Source organism: Phalacrocorax carbo, chromosome 11 (assembly GCF_963921805.1).
Source record: "Phalacrocorax carbo chromosome 11, bPhaCar2.1, whole genome shotgun sequence".
NCBI classification, from domain to species: Eukaryota; Metazoa; Chordata; class Aves; order Suliformes; family Phalacrocoracidae; genus Phalacrocorax; species Phalacrocorax carbo.
This window is the reverse complement of record NC_087523.1, coordinates 650,161-672,819: the sequence shown is the minus strand read 5'-3', so window position 1 is coordinate 672,819 and position 22,659 is coordinate 650,161. Positions and strand designations below refer to the sequence as shown.

At 51.4% G+C, this 22,659-nt stretch overlaps 1 long non-coding RNA gene across 1 annotated transcript; it reads left to right on the top strand.

Annotated features, from left to right (window-relative positions):
• Positions 1-7,810: 7,810 nt before the first annotated feature.
• Positions 7,811-20,593, top strand: LOC135315314 (uncharacterized). The gene is made up of 4 exons (XR_010374749.1): positions 7,811-7,960; positions 12,375-12,515; positions 14,327-15,868; positions 16,796-20,593. It is a non-coding gene; the product is annotated as an uncharacterized LOC135315314 (long non-coding RNA).
• Positions 20,594-22,659: the final 2,066 nt, after the last annotated feature.

The following is a 22,659-nucleotide window of genomic DNA, read 5'->3' as shown; positions in this document are numbered from 1 at the left end:
CAAGCAGCATCCCCCTGTCCCGCAGGCTTGGCAAGCAGATCAGGGGCAGGGAGGGGGGCATGCCGCCTGGCTTTAGCAAAGCACATCTGTACGGAGAGTTACTGGCTTTTATTAAATCAGTCAGTGCTGCGGAGGGAGCATGGGGAAGCGATGAGCACTGGGTCACGCAAGCCCTCCTTCTTGGCACTGACTTGGACCCACATGGCTTTTGTCTCTGCTGCCATGGACCTCCCCTTCCCAGATCAGCGACCTAATAGCAGGTTCACCTAGATTTTTATGGCCTGAGCACTGGGAAGAAGAGCCTTGCTTTTACATTTATTGCTCTGAATTACAGTGACACTTCTTCAGGACATTAGTTGATTATCAGGCAAGATCAGAGAGGAGTCTCCTGCCTGTGTTGTGAAGGCTTCATAAACACAGCAACGGACATGCAGGGACGGCCGTGCTGCAGTGCCAGGCTGCTGCGCTTCCCGGGGCAGCAGCCAGCAGGGCCTGCCTGTCCTGGCAGGGGCTCCGGCAGTGCCAGACCCCCCGCCAAGCACTGGTCTCTGAGCTCTCAGTCTTGGCCAGCTCCCCCATCCCCGTGGAGAGGAGGGCAGCTGTGCCCTGACCGAGGACGAGAAGCACGGGGACCATTAGCAACGTGCGTGAGGGTCTCTCGTGCTTTGCACCTCGGGTGAGGTAATTCACCCCACTACAGTGTTTGCTGTAGCTAGCGCAAGCTGGCCTTGGCGGCACCAGGCTGCAGCAGCAGCTGCTGGCGTCAGCACCCTCAGCGGCGGCGCGGAGCAAACGAAGTGAGGGGAATGGCGAGCTGCAGCCGTGCTCACGCAGGGCAGAAGCATGTGGTGCGAGGTCAGTGCTGTGTGGGAAGGGAACTGAAAACATCTCAGCTTCCCCATCCTCACTTCAGCAGATCCAGAAACAAAACACAGGCCACGGCGCGCTCTTTTGTCACCCAAGTGCCATCCTCATTAATTTTCAATTAGCCTAGCGTTTTATGCAAGATTTGCTGCCAATATAAGCTCCCAGCTCCAAGTTCCCTTATAGGCTGTGTAACAGCATGATTTTTCCAACTTTTGATTCGTCCCAGTGCCGGTCTGCTCTGAGGAGGTCTGGGCACCTTCCTCAGAAGACCTGAAGCCTGGGAGAAGCTGCAGAGGAAGAAGGCAACAGGGGTTAAGAGGGGTAGCTGATGCCCCAGCTGGAGCAGACGCTCTGTACCCCACGTTGGCACTGCCTCTAGGGCGGACAGCAAAATGGCTCTGGCCATAAGCAGCAGAACAGTGGGAACACAAAAAGTGCCTCTCCAGTGCCAAAGCTGTTGTTTCTCCCTAGGCAGCAAGCGTGTGACTATATTTTTATTTATATTCTTTTGTGTGTTTGGGAGTAACACCTGTTGGAAACATATTATTTTTCTTCTGACAGTCATGGAGGGCTTTGCTGTTTTGTATCGCCATCCAACAAAAGAACTTCTCTCTTTGTTGTGCTGGTCACTCACCCAGTGACATGACTCATCTGCTGAGTGCCAGCTCTGCTCCAGCACAGAAGGGAAACCTCAGCTTCCGCTCCGAAACTACACTGCCTCCAAAAAAATGCACTAATTCTAGTGGCCAGCACAATGTCATGAGACTTGCAGCTCCCCTTGCTGCAGAGCAACGACAGGACCAATTGGCTTTTACACTTACCTGGCCTTCAGAGCCCTTCCAAACCTGCTGTCCTCAGCAGGGAGAAGGGAGAGGAAGTCTCAGAGAAACCCATCCCACCCCAATTTGGTATTTGTTCTTGTAAGAGAGACAGGGGTTAACTTTCTTCCCCTTCCCCCAGCCATCTAGAAGGAACTGGGGGCTGGGGGGGGCGGCGCCAAGGGGGTGGCAGGGGGTGTTATTTAAAAGCAGAGGTGAAAACCCTGCTGAAAGTAAATGCGGGAGATGTGTGAGAAAACAATGATGAAAAGCATAAATGAACACTTGCCTAGCTGTGGTGCAGAAGGGTTCAGGTTTGTTAAAAGCTTGAGGTCTGTGGTGGCAGAAAGGACTGGGGTTGACACAGCTGCCTGCTGCATTAGGGATCCACTGGGGACAAAACAAACCCTGAAATAATAGACTTTGTTCTCTTTTGAAGCTGACCTCAGTGATAAAGATCAGGGTGATGTCTGTGAGTCATGAGTAGGTGCCTGAGAGAGACCACAGGAGTCTGAGTCACAAGGAGTAGGACCATGTTTGTCCAGAAGCGCACAGTAAGCCCTAATGATAGGACCTATTCAAAAAGCAGAACACAATTTGCGTAGGCAACGATATACATTCATTGGTCCCAGCTTTGTACAAATCCCAGCTTCTTCAAAACATTTAGCAAGAAATAGCTGCAACAAAAACCCCAAAAGCTTAGTATTGAAGTTTATCAATATTCCCAAATACGGCAAAATTTGCTGCTGGTACTGTCCTAAAACAAGTCAGTCGGGTCTTGGGATGTTTTCTTAGTTTCTGAGTTTTCAATGTTAAATGCTTTCAGAGAGTTCGTCTGACTGGGCTGGGCACTGCTCCTCTGTCATTCTCCCCACCCTGAGATATCTCAAGCTGCAGATCTGATATGCTACAAGTCAGTTATTAAAAACGCGTACTCATCCTTAGATCTTCAAGTGGGATGATTTAGCGGGAATTACTTTAACTAAATAGCAGAAATGAAAGAAAAGCAACAGGTAACATAGCTGCAAGTGCTGACTAGGAATAACCATCCAAAACCAAGGAGCCTTCTCCAAACAACAAGGCTTCAAGGAGAAGTGATGGACTCCTCAGCCTAATTTAAAAACAGATTGAGCAAACACGCGTTTTTCACTGGCTAGTGGGACAGAGGGAAGTTAATCAGAAGCCTCATTAATTTGTGCTCAAAATTCAAATATAAAAAGTTTCCTACCTGTCCAAAGAAAAGATTCTGTATTATGGATAATGCTGCCCTCACCCATGATGTTGTGGTTATAGTTCCCAGCATCCTTGCTAACCGAGCCCAGTTAACAGCTGGCTAGCTAACGCTGCGAAGAGAACAGCATTGCCTTTGGCTGCAGAGAGTAAGGAGCCAGGGCTCAGTTCTCTGCCTGCACAAGGCAGAGCAGCTGTACCAGGCCCATGTCGGTACAGGTTTGCCATCAGGAGGAGTACCCCGAGAGCCGCCTCCGAAATTGGGGTGGGAGGGAAACCTGGTGGCACAGGCTCAGAGTCAGGCATTCGGTAACTGAGATGGGTTGTTCAGTCTCGCCAGCGTTTTGGAGGAGCAGAACGCGGGCAGGAAGGGTCCTGCCCAAGGGGGAGGAAGGAGGTGGTCTCCTCGGAGCGCCGCCGCGTTGCTCGGCAAATGCCTCACTTGGGGTATTTGACAAACTGACACTCTGCACACTGAGTGTCGAACTCAGCTTGTCAAATACACGCAGTGCTGCACTGCAGCTCTCGACGGGTGTGGCAGAGGTCTTCGCTGCAGCGCCATCCTGGGCAAACGGAGAGGGAAAAGAAGGGCAGAAGCCGCTGTTACCTTCAGAGGCTTTTCCAGTTAGCAAAAAGCATCATTGTCCCTCCCATATTTCCCCCTCCAATGCTTTTCTTTGGTTGACAGAGAACCACACAAGTAGACGCTGCCTTCTGCTGAGGAAGATGTCCACTATATTAATTCAAAGGCTGAAGCTCTGTGGAGCTGAAAATTACGCTGAGAGTTCCCGACTAACCTTCTGCCTTAGCCATAAGGGTACATTGGTAGTTTGAAATATTGAGAAAATGTCCATGCAAACAACAGCCATGACACTTGGGTCCAACACCACGAAGACCAATGTTGCTCTAGGCTCATAAAGCCTAGACAAAGACCCGGAGGACATATGGTGGGGGAGCAATTTTGCACTGGACAGAGCTGTTCTTTTGCACAAAGACCAAAAGATGCCATTGGTTCCCCTGTTCTTTTAACAAGAGCGTGCATTAAATGCAGAAATGCACTTAAAGAAAATTAAATAACAAAACGTACAGAAGAAGACATTGCTAAGTATTACTGTGGTCTGTGTCCTTCTGAGATGTTGACCATTCAGAATTTCAGTCTAAAAGCAGATTGGAAATTCTGATACCATGCAACTCTCCCAGAAAAATTCATCACGGCTGGCTTCTAAACTACACCCATTCTGCATAACACTATTCTAATGCCATTCATATTCTCTGCAGCCAGGCCCAGAGGTAGCTCAGTTTTAAGCATGGTGCTTTTAGCTTCCTTTCCAGTCCCTGACTTCAATTTCATGTGACCAGCAGCACCAATTCGTGAGAAAGCAGCTGCACTATTTTTAGTATCACAGCGAAAAGACTAAAATGGATATGTTAATTATATTTTGGAACGTAGACCATTAAAGACACAAAAGTAGAATTCAGCTGAAGTGTATTAACTGCATCATACAGTGGGCAGTTTATTAACCCTTTTCTATCTCTAACTTCTGTGACTCTGTTTTATACAGATGATCATAGGATCAGCGCTAATATTACACACATAGAAATATATGTGGAAAAGGCAAGGTTTTTTTTCATGTTAAAATAAAAAAAATTGTAATGGCAAATACACATTCTTTATACGTGCTCCAAAACCAGCAGAGTGTGAAATAAGTTTTAACAGCAAGGGAACAGCTACAGCTTTAAAGATAAAATCAGTTTCTAGACTGGGTTACTACAAAGGTTTTGCAAGTCTTACATTCCCCTTGTCCTCCACATTAGGCTTTGGTGAGATGTAGATAGTGAACAGTTCTTTGTTCTGGCTCCTAATTCAGAATGAGTTTCAACCGTAGTAGATAAAAGATGTTGCAATGGATAAAAGAAGCATGTGTATTTCACGAGCATTAGAAAACAGTGTTAATAAGCTGACTTAAGATCAGCCTAGCAAAAGACTTACTGATTTAAGCACAATGAGAACTGATTCTGTCATGCCTCTCGAGCTCTTGCAGCACCGCAGTGACACTCGCTGCAGCACGAAGCGGCCAGGCACCAGCTGCAGGAGAGGGGTGCCAAGCTGTCTTCAGGGACCAGGGCCTTCCCAGCATTTTGTCACCCTTGTGCAAAGGTTTTAATGTAGCCAAGGCTCTGGGTTAACGTTTCTTAATCCAACATACTCTGATCTGTGGGTTCTAGCAACAGACCAGTCATAATGCAGCTTAAAATGATCCCCATTGTGGCTTTCTGAGGGGAAAAACAGCCACTTGAGACGTTGCTGTGAGCAACAGATAAGAGGAGGGTACACAGTGGAGACAATTCTATCAGCAGATGGGAATGGAGCTTGTTACCCCACCCTGTAACGATAGTATCTGATCTGAATGGATTTGTCATTGTCAGAGCTTCTGGTTTCAAGCTGAAGTGGGTATTTCCAAGTAAAAGCTCAGTGTTATAAAACAGACTGAGCAATCAACTGCATACTCTGAAGGGCAAACAGAAAGAGGACTTCTTCCTGCATTCTTCAGTCAGTCCCTTATCAAAGTCACAGAAAGCTTTGCCTTTCCCCCCACAAGCTGCGTGTCATCTCTCAGGTATTTTTACAGGGCTGTCGGACTGCTCTGCAACTTGTGATGAAAATAAATGAAAAGTAAAATTATTGGATAGACTTGAGCCTAAACCTAATAACAGCATGCTTAAAAGTGTGGCAGTGTGGTTTTCACGTGCTGAGTAGCAGCGCCCCAAGACGGAGGCTGCAGCCGCTTCAAGACATGCACATATTATGCAGGATTTGAACTGGAATCAAGGCCATCTCTGTTTTCCACTTACTGAAACCCAAACCACAGGCTGGACTGAAAGCAAGTATCCCCACAGATCTGTGGGCAACAGGGTCTGCTGAACCCCTGCCCATCAGTTACCCGGGGGCGTGCTTCTCCTGGGAGCTGGAAGCCTTCGTTACAAAAAAAGTCAAACTCAGACAAGGCTTTGCTCCCGGCAGCCTTCCACTGGATGCCGTCCTGCTTCAGATAGGATCTTCCTGTGCTCCCAAGCCCTGCAGCTGACACTGCGGGGGCTTTGCCTGACAAATATTGGAATATTTGTCTCAGTAAGGTCAATCTCATCCATCAGGCAGGCTCCAGCAAAGCCTGGAGCTGCAGCCCAGAGGGCTTGCTTCATTGCAGGCAAGCTGGGCTCGTATACCCAAGCACAGTTCCCTGTAGCGCATCTGCTGACTTGGCTGAGACAGTTAGCAATACAAAAACAGAGCAAGAGGCCAAACGGTGCAGCCAGTTAATGAATAACTCCTGCTCCTCAGCTGGCAGGTGCCAAAGCGGCTCCGTGGCTGCCTGCTCTGCCGCAGAGAGCAACCCCAGGCTCAGGATGCTATTGCTGCCAACGAGGCCACCCTCCGCTTTCCGAGAAGGCTCACGTGGGCAAAGAGGGAACCTTCTTCCTTGCTCTTCTAACACTAAAAGGAACCCCTCCTTGCCCAGCCCAGGCTGGACATCCCCTCTGCCTAGCCCTGCTTTACGATAAACTTCTCCATCTTGTCCTACGAGTCCCAACTTCCTCTTCAAATTTGATCCAAAAAGTGAAAAACGTAATTCAGCACTCTTGCCCACAGAGAAGCATGCCCCACTTCTAACAAGCAACAATGCCATTTCCTACCTCAGACCTTGACATCCCCCCTCGCACCCTCCCACGGCTGGTGCCTGCTGTCGCTTGGTGGGCTCCCCCCAGCACCCCTGACCACGCGCCCGCGCAGCCCCCCGCTCCTGTCCCAGGTGCAGCCGAACGCCTCCGCCGCGCCGCGAGGCAACGCCGATGCCGCACCGGTGCCCTGGCTCCCCACAGGCTCCAGAGGCACATGGCTGGCGCTCACGGAGCCGCTCCCCCTGTCCCGACACAGGGGTTCAGGCCCCGAAGCCGGGGGAGATTTTCCCGGAGAGCCCAGGAGAAAACCATCCTCTCCTGGCAAGCAGCCATTTGCAGCAACAGCCTGTCCCACAGGAGGGCGCGGAGGACGGGCCAGCTCGGCTGGGCGAACCCCCGGGCGCAGGTAGACCTGCTCTGGCAGCAGATGCACCGCTGAGGCTGGGACTGTTCAAAAGACAGACCCAGACTGCAAGGCTGGGCTGGCTGCTCGGGACAGAAAGGCAAGGTGCCAGCCGCGGTCCCAGCTGCCCCACACCGGGGGCAGGGACGTGCAAGGCGCCGTTCCGGCAGCTGGCAAACACTGGAGCGGGGAGGTTGTGGGTTTCGGCGATGGCTGCAGGAATGGCTCACGAGGCCAGGAACCAGAAATGCTGCAACCGGTGCCTCATGGCTTGCCCAAAAGCACCGGGGAAGGGCCCGATAAGCCCCCCCATTACCTGGAGGCCACTGACTGCATGCCCTCCCACAGCCCCCACACTCACCTGAGCACTGCGGCCCCCGCCCCAGCGTGCTGGACTCTGCCCCATGGCTGCTTGCTACCCCAACGCCAGCAGGGAGGGGAGGGGGGTGTGCGGTAAACCTTTGTCTGCCGTCCTGAAGCCATCGAGACAGCAAGAAAAGGAGCTGAAGAGCACACTTGCACCCAGCTGGGACACCGACTCTCCCTAGTAAAGCCCTCCTCCATCCCGCAACTTCCCCTGCTCTTTGTGTGCTGCCTCATCTATGACTAATTTAGATCAAAATCTCCCTCCTGCCAGCAACTCCTCTGCAGCGTGTGTGTGCGTGCGAGCTGGGGGGAGCACATGCATGTGCATCCTGGTACCTAGTAGGGCTGCATATACACCGCCATCACTGTTAATTGGAGTCCACCCTCATCAGTTAATCACTGTCCCCAGGGCAGCACTCCCTGGCTGGAGCGTGCACATCCCCTAACCTACCCTTGCCAAAGCACACCTGGCTCAACACCGCCGCCTTTCCCCCAAAGGAAAATACCAAAAAACTCTTCTGACTCAGGCAGACACGCTGCCATCTCCAAGGGGAAGCAGTCCAAACCTGAGCTGGCTTCCGTCCCCCCGAAGCTCGAGGTACAATGTGGGGTGGGAGGACAGCTTTCTGCTTTGCCAGGAGTGCAGCTACCCCATGGGTTTCGGTGTCCCAACCCCTGTGGTCCCCTGGGACCTCCCGGAGGAGAAACAGGAGGTGACCCGCAAGGGACCGATCCTCCCCCATCCCCAGCCACCCCTTCCTCCAGGCGGGACGGGGAGCTGGCACCTACCGTGCTGAGCCAGCCTGGCCGAGGCGGGCAGGGCCGGTGGCATGGGGCCGGCAGCGTGGGGCTGCCGTGGTGTGGGCTGGCACCGGGGGCCACACAGGAGGAGCGCGGTGGGGGCACACACCAGGCACACAGCTCGTTTTTGAAGGGGCTGCTCCTCCTTTCAGAGGAAGCTGCAAATGGGGAAGATAAGGCTGAGGTTAGATAACAGGAAATGTCTGGATGTGAGTGACAACATGTCCAGGTTGTGAAAGCAGCTCTCCCCATCCTGCCACCGGGGCGCAGAGCTCACGAGCGGGGCGAGGGGTGGCTGGGGGAGGGCAAGTACCTTGCACCTTCACCCCGTGCAACCATGTCACACCAGCGGGCCTGGGCTGCAGGGCGCTGCGGGGACTGCAGGGTGCTGGGGGGGCTGCAGGGTGCTGGGGGAGCTGCAGGGTGCTGGCGGCTGCCCTCCTCACACCCGAGCCGAAGGCGGCACAGGGCAGGTCGGCAGGGAGCTGAGCGAGTAGCCGCACCAGCTGTCCCAAGTGCGGCCACCTCGCAGTCACCCGGCCCCACAGCAGTCAGACCCCCGTGTCCCCAGCTGCGGAGGACCGGGGGAGCCACAGGGAGAGCTGGGGAGGGCCGCGGCGGAGGGCCATGGAGGCAGGGACCACCGGAAAGGTTCTGGCTCAGGAGACAGGCTCATGCCTGTGCTCTGCCCAGAGGGATCTCTTACCCCTCCAGCCGCAAAAGGAGCAGGGAAGCAGGGCTCTGCTTGCAGGGGAGAGCTGACTCTGCAGCCGCTGCAGGTGCTTTTGCTACAAAAGGTTCCCCACAGGGCTCACCTCCCTTTTGAACGCCTGGATGCAGGCTGCAATGCCTCTGTTCCCCCGCACTCCCGCCGGGAGACAGGCTTTGCTTTCCCCGTCACAGCTCCTGATGGAAGAGCCAGCGCTGGTCCCCCACCCCGGCCACTGCCAGTCCCGCTGCACACCCGCCAGCCTCCGCCGAGGTCCACCTCTGGAGCAGATCGACAGCCACAGTACCCCTGCAGAAAAGTAAAGGCCAGTGTTTTGTTCAGAGTTATAACCAAAGCAAGTTCCACTGTTTTCTCACCTCTTTCCCTCTCCTGGACCACCTCTAATACAAGGTGCTTTAAGGCACATACCCTGTCACCTCTTAGTGCTATTTTCATCTAACCCGGGTAGGAGCAAGGCTAGGCAACGCAGCTCTGGAAACAGAGGCCAACGAGCTGTCTGGGCTCAAGCTGGCGGTACAACTATCAAAGCAGAAGCCAAACCAATTCAAGCAGAAGCAGGAATTTTCGACATTCCTAGTCTCTTTAGGTCAGTATGGTGCATAGCATATCTTGTAAGGCCAGGACTTGTTAAAAATACGTCACTCTTTGTCTGCATTATCCCAAGCATGTTTGCTATCAGCTAGCCGTGCCAGTGTGATGGAGACCTTGGGATCCTTCTTGTAGGCCCGGTTTTCTTGCTCCCAGCAGTCGGCTTCTGCCCTTCCTTTCCAGTTTTTGCCTCCCTGGTGTTGCTTTCCTAGCCTCCCCGCTGCCGTCCGGCTCTGCAGCCAAACCACATGGGGATCCTCTAGTGCGTGCTGCCAGGGCCTGCATTCATCCAGCAGCCTTTAGTTACATTATCAGCATGCTTGGGCCGCAGCCACATATTTTGTTACGTTTCTGCAGCTCTGTCCAAACCCCTGATCTGGAAAACACTTACTTACACCTCCAAGTAACTGTGCACACTGACTCCCTGAGAGTGCTCACGAGCTACTCCTGCGCCTGCACGCAGACCTAGTGCGGCCAACCTTCCTGCTAAAAGCAAAACCCGCCCTTGTGCCCCAGGCATAGTTAGATAATGAGGAATACAGTTACTCTCCAGTTCCTCTTTCATCTGCATGTGTTTTAAAATATACAATGAAAGAGGAATGGAAAGGTCTGAGTGGTTTTGTTTCGTTTTTGCATTGGTTTTAATTGGGGGAAAGAAGTAGGTTTGTTCATGTAGTTTGCGTAGGTTTTCTTCTAGGCTTTCTTTTTCACTCTCTCTTTATCCTGCCTGTACGCAAAAGGCTTTGAAATGAGTCAAGGTCTATGGAAAGAAAAAAGGACAGAAGTTTTATTCCCATTCTTTGTGGGGATGCAGCACAAAACCAAAATGTTTGGTCACTCTCAGTGGAACATAAGTCAGTGCTGAATTTAAAAAAATCATGAGTGACTGAGAAGACCCAAAGCAAATACCACTACATTTTGTAATTTATAAAAGCTCAGACCTAAATTCAGATCCAAAATCCTTAGTCCGCATCCATCTCTAGCAGAGATCTTCTCAATTATCTTCTCAAACAGCAGTAGGTAACTGTGCATCGCCCTTCATTTTCTGCTGCGTGAACAGAAGATTTTAACTGATCACTCCTTTTTGCTAGTTTCTACACCAAGTTTGCAATAAGATTGACAAAATACTGCAGCTTATTTCTGGTCTTGCTCACATGTCATTTACAACTATGGGATTCCCTGCACTTCACTGGGACTAGTGTTGATGTACTACAGCATGGATCAGAATCGATTCAGGCCCCCAGGCAAAGAAACAAAAAAACTCAGGATGCGTGTATATATGCAAAATGTACAGACAATCCAAATGCTTTCATTAGGAGAACAAAAGCAGTGTTGAAACATTCCTCCACAAACTAAACTACCCTGAACCAACTGCAATGCTCAGAGCAAGACTGGCTTCATCTTCACGGCAAACATCCCCATACTGCTCTGAAGCTGACTGTCAAAATGTACTACATTTGTTATTCAGGAGGACAGAGCAGTTAATCAAAATGGTCTTTTTTGGCCACTGTATCTCAAAAATGAATTATTGACAGCATCAAACCTGGATGCCCAAATGTAAGGTATTAAATCTGCAGATAGGCTCGTAGGTAAAAACAGGCCTCTGGCAAAGGATGTGGCCCCCTGGCCCCCGATCTGCACACTCCTGCAGATCAGGTCCTTTGGGTCCCAGGAGTTCAGGAGTCTCTTTATAAGTCTGGTCATTTTGTCGGGCTCATTTTTGTGGCATCTGGCCACACCTAGTAGCAGGCCTTGCGAATCTGGGATCTGAGTCATGTGGAAAAACGCTCTTTGGATATTTCATGCTCCCCTTGGGTGGTCGCACAAATTCTTATTGACATCACATGTCCAGGGCAAGAAACAGACTAATAAAAAAAACCCCGAAACAGTTATGATCAGTGCAAAAAGAAGCAACACCCTTGCACGCTCAACAAAAAGGCCTAAGGGCATGTCTGCAAACCTCCCATTAAAAGCTCAGATTCTTTACCGTCAACCTGCATTGAACCCCTTGCTGGCGTCCCACAGCACCATCCAAACCAGCTAGCCTAAAGCTCGTTTATGTAGGACAGCATGAGCTTCACTCAGCGAAGACTTTCTAGCAAACATGCCACCACAAGCCTGAGCCTCGTTAACTGGGACAGCGGGAGATCAAGTGTCTCCCTCCAGCCAGGACACCCTGCTTTGCGCCGCTCCTAATTGCCACACAGTCCCATAGGCCAAGACTGGTGTCCGCGGTGGATGTTTCACAGTGAAGCTGATTTCCTCTATAGTTTGTAAATGTCACCACACTACCCCACTCTGTGCAATAGCCTTGAAATTTCCCTCAGCATTTCCTAATCAAGCTAGCTTTTTCAGTACACTTGCAGCATGCAGCTCTGTGGCTTGCTCTGGGAAGAGGAAGAAAGAAGGTAGCCAGGGGGATTACGGACTGCCAACAAATACTGCCTCAGAGGTTTCTGCATACTGTTCCCCGAACCACAAAATTTTATTGGAAAACAACTTGAAATAAAGTGGCTAAAATGAGTCACACAGTCCATTTGATTAGCATGTAGCCAGTTCCCTCCCACTGTAGTTTCAAGTCCTTGTACTTTTTACCAGTCATGGAGTAAGGCACGAAGGACTGGCAGGTTTGTACTGGACACAGGCAAATCGGGGCTCATTCTACACCCGTGCTGCTCTCACTCAATGATCCATAGGGGCTCAGCCAAGGTCAGGTGAATGCAGAGTTAGGTCTGTTGGTCAGCACACCTTCACCTGGTGCCAGGAGATTTTTCCTTGGGACAGTTCATTGCACAAATATCTTCAAAATCAACATACTCGATAAAGGAATTAAAGCTATTACGTTACCAAGTCAGGCCTGATTCCAGCCATCAGTGACTGTCTTTCATTTCAGTTTGCTCAGTCAACCCAGTTCTGCTATCCAGCAGCATCCAGAATGGAGGTCATCAGTTTTGAAGCCACTGTATGAAGAAATGCAAATACAATTGTCAAACTCAAAAATACCAAACCACTCTCCCTCAGGTTCTCCTCCCAGGTAAGGAATAATATTTACTCCTGCATTGCCTCTTTTTAGTGTAATTTTTGAATTATTTTCCTCTATCCTTGGGTCTTGGAGAGCTTTCAGATTAAGTCTCAAAGAGCCACTTGCTACCAGACTTTCTCCTGAGCTGTCTTTGTGAGCAGCAGTTGCTGACTTGCCCTGCAGCACGGTGACAGTGCCCCAGGCTCTAAAGAAGCCAGCAGCAAATCCTCCAGCTGGGGAAAAAAAACAGTACAAAGAGGGTCTTTCACATGAATGACCATAGCGGAGTGAGGGGAGGGGAGGAGGAACGGGGAGACAGGAGCAGTCCTGAGCCTTGCATCTGGAAGCACTCGTGGTGCTGCATTCTCCAGGGAGCAAGACGGGGTGAGTGTTGTCACCATTCCTTCCCTCCAGAAACTGGTTGATGAAGCCGCAGCTTAGTTCTAGGCACAAAAAAAATGACAACTATTCCTTGAAGGCTGAGCTGTGCATGATGGAGGAACTCACTGGGGAGGTCCTCCCACAACCCTGGCCTTTAACCCCTGCAGCTGGGCTCTCGGAGGAATCACTTCAGCCAGTCTGCCTGTGGACATAAGGCTTCACTGCTAGTCTGCCTGCTTGCTAGTTCCTTCAGCAAAATGCACGCTTGGCCAAACCCTGCCTCGCTGGCTAACCTGGGCTTTGAGTCGCAGGAACACCTAGTTTCCATTTCCATTCTTTATCTCATTCAGAAAAGAAAAAAACCAATCAACACACCACATGGGCCCTCCAGTTTTGCTGTAAGTGCTATCTCCCTCCCTTCCTGCTCCCTTTTCGGGCGGGTGCGCAGCGGTGAGAGTCAGAGGCTGGACTGCAGCAAACGGAGGATGTTTCTGTTCATGGTTGATTGTGCGTTTGTTACTTTTATTTTAGACCTCTGGTTAAGAAAAAAAGAGATGAGGGAAAAAGACAGACACAAACCAGAAGGTTCAAAGCTGTCTTTCAGATGGGCAGTGACAGATAAGAAAACCCCACTAACTGTCACAGCCATTGACCCAAAAGACATCCTGTACATCATACACTATCAATATTAATAGTATAAAATGAATAATAGTAGCGTGAGTATTGTAATTCTAAAGAAGCAGAAAAATAGCACCAGCCAGAGGTCCAGTGCGTTCGGGTAGCTTGGGTTCATTCTTATTCCATCTTAATTGGTACATCTAGATTTCTATATGAGTAGAGGAAAACCAGACTTCCTTTTGTTTTCCCAAAGCCTGACATCCCTGTTCAGTCGAGACCAGTTTGCTGATCACAGGTGCTGAGTAAGAATCACAGCCTTGCCTACAGGTTTTGCCTCAAAATAAGCTCATATTGCAGCCATCTATCTCCTTAATTCCAGCACATCACTAAAAAATAAAGCCATATTTTCCCATATTTACTCCCTCAAAGGACTATCTTTTCTCCAGCGGTAATCTTGTTATGTGGCTAGGCAAAGAGTAAAGTCTTACTCTGGCTGTAAAAGATTGATAGACTTTATCTCTTAAAGAAATCAGGAGACATGGAGCTGCACTTTATTCACTGCTGATGTTGATACAGTTACTCCACACATATTATCTCTGAGAACAGAATCAAGCCCTGGAATACTAGAAAGACAGCCATGGATTCACATCTTTATTTTTTTTTAACCCATCAAAAAAATTTAACAAGCACTGAAGTTGTCAAAAAGAGGGTTGTGCTGATTCGTTTTCACAGACAATGAAGGCAGAGAGCAATTGTGCTTCTGATGTTAATCATTGCCATTTACTGAACATGCTGAATTACTTTTCTCTGCATATTACTTTCAGAAACCACATATTAGCCAAGTTTCTCTGCTGCCACTTTCTGGAGATCTTATCAAATGAACATCCTGGTTCCAAAGCACTGCAGATTCCTACATGGCATAGCAAGCAAAGGCCTGTGTTAAACACAGACACTCACTCTGCCACTACAGTCTCTGAACTATACCAGGCTCTCTCCTGCATGGGAACGCATCAGGAAAGGCAGCTTTGCAGGGTGGCCTTCCGAGGTGGTGGTCTCAGGCTGCTCCCCTCCTGTGGCTCAAGGGGCCATTGCTGGCCAAAGCAATTGGCAAAGTCAGGGAAGAAAAACACATCAGGCCTTTTAAGTTCAGAGACACCGCTTCTGAAAGGCTCCTGAGTCACAGATAACTGGAAACCAGGACTGCACTAGCGAGATACCGGTTGCCCTGTTCTTCCATTCTTCCCTTGGCATCTGCTGCTGGCGAACCCCAGGCGATAGAGCACCGGCTTGGCCAGGCCCTTGTCTGACCCAGGGCAGACGTTCCGCTCTTCGGTTAGGCCTCAGAAATGACTGCAGAAACAACATGGGACCAACAGTACCAGGAACACCTACAATACCAAAATGGTGTGTTTATCAGTCCTGAGCTCCCACACAAGGCAGCCACCGCAGCGTCTCCAAGATGTTAGCATTTGCCATTCTCGGACTCTTTGCTTGGGCTTCCGGGAGGAGGCAGATGTGTAGCTTATCGCTCACCCCACTTCTAGCGTTTCAACACTTGTGCCTTTGCTTGCAGAGTCATTGTCGTAGGGAAGTATGTGACCACTAGGCTCCAGCTTGCAGCCAGCATGCTGCGTTGCTCAACAGTGACAGTTGGGTTTACATCAGCCATCATCCTCTGTGGCAATGAAGTGCTTCCCCAAGACCAGAGCTGCTTTTCAGCTGCAGAAACCATTGTAACAGAACAAAAGGGGGTTTGGCTGTACAACATCCATCTGTCTCTCAGGCCACGAGGTATCACGCTGCTGGGCCTCCCTGTAACTATTGCATCAAACCTCTCCTCTTTGAACACAGATGATCTTTGCAGCCGTTGTCCCCAAAAACCACCTCTCATAGCAGGATCACCTGCATCAGTCAGACCCCTCCACAGTGGGACAAGAAAAGTCCAAACAAAATCATGTGGGTTGCTACAACTGCCAACAAGTTTTATAAAAGTGGGATTTTTTCGTAAGCATTGCCTTGACTGCCTGCAATGTTTCTCACCCTTCCCAAGAGGAAAAGTATATTTTGAAAGATTGCAGCCCTCGTAACCTGGGCAGCCGTTTCTCTTCTACTGAGACTCTTAAAAGAGTATTTTAAAAATCATACGGCTCCATGCTATAGCTGAAGAGAGAGGGACCCACCAAACAGACCAGAGTACCTCCAACACCCAGTATCTACTTCCAGCGCATCTTCCCTGTTGTGATGGAGCTCTTGAGACATCCCAGGGCATTTTCCACTTCAGCAAAATTCTGTCGGCACACCTTTTCCCACTGCAGTGCTTCACGTGGTGTTGCCTACAGCAGGGATGCAGGCTGAAACGGCATCATGTAGTAACCAGGGGTTTCTCCCCCTTTCCCAGAGCAGCTGAGTCGCTTGACAGCCTTTACTCAGTGAGGTATAAATCAGGGACAACTTTAGGTAAGAGCATGGCAAAATAAGAAAGGAAAGAGGTTTTTATTGCACCTGATGGTTTGTCCCAGGATGTGGATGACAATGAGCTTTGAAAACCCTCAGTCTGAAGAGTTCATCAAATACATAAACAAACGCCTGCTTTCAAAGCAGCTTATGGAACATCGCACACATCCAACAAGGCGCATAAAAAGTGTATTTTCAGCAGCACCCTAGCCTTATCCAGACAGTGAACTTACACTTGGCACCAAGACAGACAAGAAATTGCCCATCAGAGCACATTGCCTGAGCAAGGCATTAGTGTCAGAGCACTGATTACCCTGCCCAGCCGGTTAAAATGCCAGCAGGCAACAAGGAAGGCTGCCTGCAGGGCGGATTGGAGGTCTTGATAGGGTCAGGGCTGTTTTCATGGCTTCCTGTCAAAGGCTGAGTAAATGTGAGCATTGACTCTTAAAATTGGAGGAGACAGGGTAACTCTGTGAGGCAGGGTAATTTTTCTAAGCAAGTAAATTTCTAGCCTGATGGGTAGGCTTTGCACAAGTGCTGTTCTCAAGCAAGGACAAAGCTGCCCTTGCAGTAGTGTATAGGGGAAACAGTGTAGAATTCAGCAAGGCCCCAAGACAGGCATGAATATTTAAAAAAACTGTTCTGCTGTTGCTGTGTGTCACTTCTGTATGTCAGTGACATACAGCTTTAGGCTTTACCTAAGGATTTGCAACTTTTTATGAGATAGAAAGCCAGATCTAGGGTGGCTGATGCAAGGAAGAGGAGAGAAACGTGGCGGCGAACACGCTTTGCGCCAAAAGCCGCCACTCCCACACTCACATTGCTCTCGCCTCCTCTAGGATCGTGTTTGCAGCGTCCTCCTTCCCTCTGCACACCCAAACCAGCCCGCTGAGCGCACATCCAGGTATCGTGGCTGTTAAACCACGCAGGGTCCTCAACGGCCCCTCTTCAGCTGTGACCTTGCCCGTAGAGCTGGTCAGTGGAAGACCCGAGGGAGAAGCAGAGACTCCTTAGCCAAGACTAGACGGCACGGAGAGGCGGCCAGACCCGACCGGAGCCCAGGGAACAGCTACGGGAGGGGAGGCCCAAGGTGAGCATGTTCCTTGAAAGCCGGAGGAAGGCTGTGAAATGGGCAGATCCTCCCCGGGGGCTCAGCCTCCGCGCCCGGCCCCTGCAAGGCCCCGGCTCGCTCAGAGCCGGCCTGGCCCGGAGAGGAGCGGAGAGCGGCTTCAAGCAGAGACCCCCGCGGCTGCAGGCGGCGTCGAGCGGGAGCGCCGGGCCGGGCTCTGCCCCGCTCCCCGCCAGGGCCCGGGGGGCACCGGCAGCCCGCAGCGGCCCGGACGGCGGGGCCCAGCGCGCCCACGGCCCGCCGCGCCGGACCTGATCGGGGCCCGGCCCGGCCCGGCGCCGCCACCCGGGCTCGCTCCCGCCGCCGGGTGTCGCTGCCGCTCCGCTCGCGGCGCTCCGGGGCTCCCCCGCGCCGCCTCAGCCGCTGCGGGCCTCGGCGGCGGCCCCTACCCCAGGCGCGGCCCCGCGGAGGCCCTGCCCGCCTCGGCCGCGGGCACAAGGGCAGCCCCGGCCCCGCGCTGCGCCGGGTGCGGGGTGCCGGGGCCGCCCCCCCCCCCCCCGCGGCCCGGGGGCTGGCAGACACCCCATTTCCATGACGGGTGGTGCTGTGGAAACGGCATGGGAACATTCCTTGCGATCCTAGGCTTACTGCCTCCCCAGGGAAAAAGCTGCTGGTCAGAAAAATACAAGGAGGACTTTTCAGAGGCGGCCTGGATTTTATTTTTAACGTCCATGTAAAAATAATGCAAATAAAGATTTGTGCCTGCTCGTGCACCCAGAAGATGGAGCGGCGGGACAGCAGCGGAGATTTTCCCAGGCAGCTTCAAGCAGTCCTGCTGAATAACTGCAAGTGAAGCGAAAGGAGCGATGCTGAATTCTTTGCCCTGGGAATCGCCTTCCTACCAGTGAAAATGTGACCTCTGGTATTATGTCAGCTACAGCATTCTGCTAGGACCGGATTAAGAAAACAAAACAAAGAAGGGTCTGCTAATAACAGTAATCTTAAGGAACTGGGTTCTTGTCAGCCTCCAAACCCAGCAATGATCAAAATCATCACAGCTGCTGCCTGCCTCAACCCGGCACTTCTCCCTAAAGCACAACGTGCTTTCAGAGACCACCAGCAACAGCGTGTCCTGGGAGTGTCCGTGAGCAGAGACGCTGGCAGCGCCCGTGGTTGCTCTGATGCCTGGTCGCAGGGCACATGGCGTGTCTGCACGGGGTTTCCTTCTTGCCGAGCATCCGTCGCCTCGCTGAGCCACTGCACAGAGGCGAGCGGGGATGGCCTTCCCCAGCAGGCAGGCAGGCAGCAGAGAAGTAGGGACACCAAGAAAGAAAACTTGAAGAAGTGGACTGTTCTTTTGGTGCAAGCACTGCCCCTGGTTCCCATTGGCAGGGGTAATTAATTGCTTTCTTTAGGGTTCAGAGACAGAGAAATCAGGAGGGTAGTAGGGGGAGAAACAAACATTTCTGCTTCTTCTAGAAAACAGGTAAATACAGGCACTGCACCCAGGGAAAGTAACTGGAGGTAGCCTTGCCTTATCAACTTCTTGCTTAAACCCCTCCATGCTGCCACCTTTCCTGTCCCTTATGGCATAAGGCCAGTGGGAGAGCAGCGCAGAGGTCCAACAGGGAGTGTACAAGGGAGGGTACGGATACTAGGAGGTTAGAGCTCAAGTGATCTTCAAGTTGAGCCCTGAACTGTTGATGACAGCCCCAGGCCTCCATGGCAAATGCATCTTAAATATAGTGATGATTTTAAATTGCTCAGCGCCTAATTAACACACCTAAAACTTATTACTCCTACTGTTTCCACAGTCTGATGCCAGGCACCTGATTTAACTTCCCAAGCTAAGAGCCAAGCTCCCTCGCTAGGCACATCATTGATGTGGAAGTGTAGATCCCATTTTGCCTAGGAGTGCCTCCAGAAGATGCACCATAACTGCTGCCTATCCCGAGCTGGCCTCTGGAAAGACCTTCCCTCCTGCGTGGATCAGAGAGAGAGTCAAGGCTTCCAGCTTTGGCTCCACTGGAGGTGCCTGCATTACACAGCATAACTACTGTCCTTCTGATTCCTCTTCAGAAGATTCTAAACTGCCCGTATCACTTTGGGTGGCTCCTTCTTAGGCCCCTTTGGAGCTCATGCAAAGCTTCTCTAGAATTGTACTTTGTGTGACCTCCAAAGGTGGTCTATACTCCCCATCATAGCCTTAATGGAAGGCACGGGCAGGAGTGCCTGTACGGTTTTTGCACCCCAAGACCGGGAGGTGCACACTCAACCTTCCCAACTTACATTAGGGGTCAGAGGCAACTGACAGTGAATAGACAGTCTTCACAAGGACAGGTACAGGATCCACTCTGCAGTGGCAAAGCAGACCTCCGGCACACAGAGGCAGGGCAGCTTTGACTGTCAACGCACAGACGTCAGCTCTGCCATCTTTCCCCCACTGGCATGGCTTTGCATCCTTCAGCCTGGTCCTCACAAAGGTCCTTCTCTCTCTCTGGCAGTTACAGTCCCACAAGGTTTGCAGGTGCTGCCAGCTGGGATGAGTGCCATAACAAGTTTTATGCTATTAATGTCTCGAGAAAGGAGAAATGAGCAAAAGGGATAGGTGAGCAAAAGACCACGGCACGCAGCCCGCACTGGGCACGCGGACGAGGCGTCAGCCGTGGTGCGAGTGAGTACTCACCGCTGGAATGTCCCACAGGAAAGGGGCCAGAGGCCAAGAGGATGTGAAGCAAGGTAAGGTCAGCCCGAGCTGACCCGCAAGCTGCTCACATCCCAAGGGAGAGGAGCCAGCCCTGGGAAGAGCAGCACTAGCATTTGTCTCTATAAATAAGTGCAAACAGGTAGGTTTGGCTGGGCTGCAGAGCACGACAGCAGCTGCAAATCAGAGTGGAGCCCACAGAGATGGTGTCACTCTGCAAGAACACCTGAGCTGAATCATCAGGAGTATCTGCACTTCACAGCGGGGATCCGCGTTCCCATGAGCACACGGGGAGGGAGAGCACAGGCTAATGCAGACGAAAGGGCAGTGCCTGTTCCGTAAGCTGGATGGCCGTGCTGATGCGCCTCACTCCTGCAGCACACCTGGAGCTCCCCTGCCGGTCTGTGCCGGGCTCTGGCTCTCGCTCCCGGGGTCCCACAAGCTTTCCCGTTCACAGCTACCCGGAGGTCATTCATCCCCTCTGAGCAGCTCCCCAGTCACACTGGCAGTGGTGCAATTTGTCAATGAAAATGTGTTTTGCCATGTCGTTTTCTCAGGGACTGAAACATTTTGTTCTTTATTCAGGGACACATTTTTTATTTTAATCAATCTTTTGGAGATCAATAGAAATATATATGCATGCTGAGTGGGGCATGGTCCTCCTCAAATTTCCCTTCATTTATTTGATAAAATGAAAGGGTTCTCCAGTTTCTTTCCATATGTAGCATTTTTCGTTTGCAAAAACATGGGAAGAACAAAAAAAAAATGCATATTTCAGATACTTTTTTCTTTCAGCTGTTGGTTCTTAGCCTTTTGCATCATGTTCCCATGAGAAAAATAAAATACATTTCTTACTTCACGTGACCTGAGAGTTCGGGGTTTTTTTGACTTTTAAACCTTTTCTCACTTTATGCAGACACACGCTTACACATATACACACCGTGACCGTAGCTTGAAAGCAAGTTTGTCTTCCCCTATTGTTTTATTTCACATAAAAAAGCTTGGAAGCATTTTACTTCCAACAAAACCCTGGCTTTAGCGTCTCTCTTGAGTTTGCCACACACTGAAAACCTTTGACCGGTGAGATTGTACCTCCTCTAGACCCGCTGGCTTTGGCGGAAACCTGCCAGGCAGAACTGGCCCTCGGCCTCGGTGCTAACATGCGGCTCTCCTCTCCCTCCCTCTCGCAGCGCAGTGGAGAGACGCCGGGGCTGAGGCAGCGCAGCTGGAGGCGGGCGCCGCATCTGAAGGGGGGCTTGGGTCCTCCAGGGCCCGGGAGGCCTGAGCCAGGGCAGGAGCTGTGGCAGCCGTGGGAGCTGCTGCCGGGGCGGCCCTGCCAGCGCTGCCCGGAGCCCAGCCTGCCGCCGCTGCCAGCAGGCTGTTCTCAGGAGGTCCTGGGGACCACCGTGGTGAAAACTCTTTGTGGCAGAGAGAACTTGAAAGACAAACACCTCTAAAACCTTCTGTATTTCAGCTGTGGGCCTGACCGAAATGTTTTAGCAAAAGACTCTGATAAGGTCCAGTAAAGGCTGAAGTGGCACAAAGGGACTGTTTCCCATTTTCTTTCATTTCTGGCTGGCCTTCATCAGGTTTTCAAGGAGCATTTTTCTTCCAAAAGCAAAGCTTCCTCCCTCCTAACCTGCAGCCCGTGGCAGGGCACGGCGGCGCCCTGGGGCACCCCCAGATGGCAGAGCCGACCGGGCAGCCTGGGTGCCCTTGGTTGGACGTGGCCTGGCTGGCGCAGCCCAGCCGCGGCAGGCGGGAGGCGACGTGCCGGCCACCCCACCGCGCAGCCTGGAGAAGCGGGGCGAAGGCAGCACCTCCCATGCGGCAGTCATGCGTGGCCACAGCGCAGGCGGCTCACACAAAGCGGGGCACGGCCCTTCCCCATCACACTGCTTTCACCGGCCAGGGCCAAACTCTGCCCGCAACACTGAATGGAGCAGTCCATTCCCTGAGCCCTGGGGTCAAACAGCATGGATTTGGTTGCGTTCGCATTATGAAGCTCTTAGTCCTTGGTCTCCAGCACGTGGAGGCCTTGTGGTCCTAAGGCATAAGCCTTAATTTTTCATGTGAGTTTTTCTTCAGTTCAAAGCACGTGAAAGAACACGCATCCTGTGCTGCAATCCATCAGAGAACTGTTTTCATAGCATGAAACTCTAGGCTTGCCCGTGCTGCCTATTGGCAGTGGTTCCTGATTTATGATATTGTCCAAGCAATGTTCAGGCATCATTTTGGAGAGTATTATTAGCAGAGGCTAAAATACTGCCAGGGTGTGAGCTAATAATTGAGCAGGAGAGATGGTCACTGGTCCAGCGCTTAAGCTCTCAAGCTGGCAATGTTTTGTTCAGCAGTGTAGGCACAGCCTGGGAATCAACTGAAGCTGTAGGGATGTGATCAGGGAAGTATGTCGTTTATACATTGATCTGCCAACGGGGACACCCCGGAGCATCAGAACACCTTGGGCCTTCCTGCACTGCTCTTTGTCTCTTCTTTTTCAGTGACCGTCAGCTGCTGTAGCATGATTCAAGCACTGTAATATTTATATCCTTCTCTAAAGCAGCACAGAGGGGTAGATCTACTGTGGAGGTTGTTTTGATACAAAAGAACAAGAACGTGCGTGACGAAGTGTCGCACGTGGTGTGAGGGGTTGGGGCAGGAATGGGATGTGGAGGGCATGCTAGGTCTGTGCAGCAAGCAGAGCGTTGCCACCAGGAGAGCAGGAGGAGGCTTTTCTCCACAGAGAGTGGCAGCACTCAAGCATCACAGGTACCGTCGGTGGTGCCATGCTCGGGCTTTGTGGATACTAAGGCAAGTGGGAGCAGGGCTGCATGCAATGATGAAGGTTTTGAAGGGCTGCCTTGGTTGTTCTTCAAATGCCCAGTAAGCTACTCTGCTCCCACTATTAGTAGGGAACAGAAGTGCCATGT